The sequence below is a fragment of the Hordeum vulgare genome, chromosome 5H, assembly GCF_904849725.1.
Source record: "Hordeum vulgare subsp. vulgare chromosome 5H, MorexV3_pseudomolecules_assembly, whole genome shotgun sequence".
Lineage (NCBI taxonomy): Eukaryota > Viridiplantae > Streptophyta > Magnoliopsida > Poales > Poaceae > Hordeum > Hordeum vulgare.
Genome location: NC_058522.1, coordinates 281,217,970 through 281,220,590, shown reverse-complemented (window position 1 = coordinate 281,220,590; position 2,621 = coordinate 281,217,970).

The following is a 2,621-nucleotide window of genomic DNA, read 5'->3' as shown; positions in this document are numbered from 1 at the left end:
TCACTTTGGTTGAATCTGATACTTTCCATGGTTATGAAACTGAAACTGTTGTGGCACATCTTAGTAAGTTGAATGATATAGCCACCCTTTTTGCTCATGATGAGAAGATTCGCTATTACTATATTCTCAAGTTATTTTCATTCTCATTAAAGGGTTATGCTAAATCTTGGTACAATACTCTTGCTCCTGGTTGTGTGCGTAATCCCCAGGATATGATTTATTACTTCTGTGAAAGATATTTCCCTGCACGTAAGAAACAAGCTGCCTTCAGGAAATATTCTACTTCGTGCAAATTGAAGAAGAGAGTCTCCCACAAGCTTGGGGGAGGCTTCTCCAATTGCTTAATGCTTTGCGTGATCATCCTCTTAAGAAAAATGAAATACTTGATATCTTCTGTAATGGACTAACCGATGCTTCTATTGATTTGCTAGATAGTTGTGTTGGTTGTGTTTCCAGGGAACGAACTATTGGGCAAGCTGAAGAATTATTGAATAACATATTGAAAAATTATGATGATTGGACTCCTCTTGAAATACCTATTAAACCCATTCTGAAGAAGAGGGGTATCTTATATCTCAGTTCCAAATATATGCAAGAGGCAAAGAAATCTATGAAGGAAAAAGGTATTAAAGCTGAGGATGTTTAAAATTTACTACCTATCGAAGAAATACACGGTCTTGAAGCACCACCACCACCTAAGGTGGTAGAGGTAAAATATTTAATGAATTTCAATGATAGTGATGATCCTCGTAATAAACATCCTAGTCAATGCCATTATGAGTTTGATAATTACATTAGAAAGCAAGATCACTTCAATGCAAATGTTATGAAACAATTAAAATACAACTCTGATATGATTGCTCGCTTAAGTGACTTGTTATTTAGAATCTGAAATGATGTTAGAGGTGTAGGAAAGCATGCCTCTATGGTTCAAACTCAATTAGAACAAGTTGCTAAATCTCAAGGGGAGTTACTTGATGAAATGAACAATAATATAAGTGACTTTGCTGTTAGAGTAGCCACTAGAGGAGGTAAAATGACTCACAAACCACTCTATCCTGAGGGAGACCCAAAGAGAGTTGAACAAGACTCTCAAAGAATTAACATTGATGCACCTAGTCCTTTTAAAAAGAAAAAGAAGAACAAAAATAATAGGACTTTGCCTGCCTCTAGTGAACCTGAAATAGAAAAACCTCGTGATGATGATAATGAAGTTTCTATCTATGATGCTGAAACTCAATCTGGTAATGAACACTCACCTTCTGATAATGAAAAATATAATGACGAGGTTCATGAAGACACTCAAACAAATGATAAAGAACCAGATAAAGATGTTGAGATAGAACCAGCTGTTGATCTTGATAACCCACAACCCAAGAATAAAAGATATGATAAAAGAGACTTTGTGGCTAGAAAACATGGAAAGGAAAGAACCATGGGTTCAAAATCCTATGCCCTTTCCACCTAAGTCAACTAAAAAGAAATGCGATGAAGAATTTGAACACTTTGCTGAAATGCCGAGGCCAGTCTTTTTGCGAACTCGCTTGACTGCTATCTTAAAAATGCCTCCTTTTGCAAAGTATATTAAAGACACCATCACCAATAAGATAAAAATGCAAGAAGCTGGAATCTCCACTACGCTTGCTAATTATACTTTTAAAGATGGAGTACCTAAAAAACTTGGAGATCCGGGAATACCAACTATACCTTGCTCCATTAAAGGAAATTATGTGAAAACTGTTTTATGTGATTTGGGAGTTGGTGTTAGTGTTATGCCTTTCTCTTTATATAAAAGACTTGATTTGAATAAACTCACACCTACTAAAATATCTTTGCAAATGGCTGAAAAATCAACTACCATACTTATCGGTATTTGTGAGGATATTCCCGTCGTTGTTGCTAATGCTACTATTTTAACTGACTTTGTTATACATGAGATGCCCGAGGATGACAACATGTCGATTATCGTTGGTAGACCCGTCTTGAATACTGCAGGGGTTGTTATTGATTGCAAAAAAAGCAAGGTAACTTTTCATATCAATGGTAATGAGCATACGGTGCACTTTCGGAAGAAGCAATTCCAAGTGAATGGTATTAATGTTATTGAAAAATCTCCGACACCGACAATCAATGTTGGAAGTTTTCAACTACTTCTACCCACTGTTAAAAAGAAATATGAAATGCTTATTGTGGGGGACATTCATATCCCCATTGTGGTAACTTAGTGATTTACGAAAGTTCTTCGGTTTCATATTAATCGAAAGTGGTTGTTAATAAGACTTGATCAACCTTATTAATGGATCATTTTTTAGAGGTATGAAGTTGATGGGTTTAGTGATCACTACCTTGTGTCCCTACCTTTTGTTTCCTGTTTTTCTTAGTTAAGTAAAATAAAATGCCATGCTTTGTCTATTTTCTGAGTTTTCCGTGCACTAAAATATGACCCAAAAATAAAAGTCCAAAGAATACCCTGAAAATTCAACATGATTTTTTTCTGAATATTTATGAATTTCTGGTGCAAATAATATCACAGGGAGGTGCACCAGGTGGGCACAACCCACGTGGGCGCGCCAGGACCCCAGGCGCGCCCTGGTGGGTTGTGGTCCCCACGTGGGCCCCCT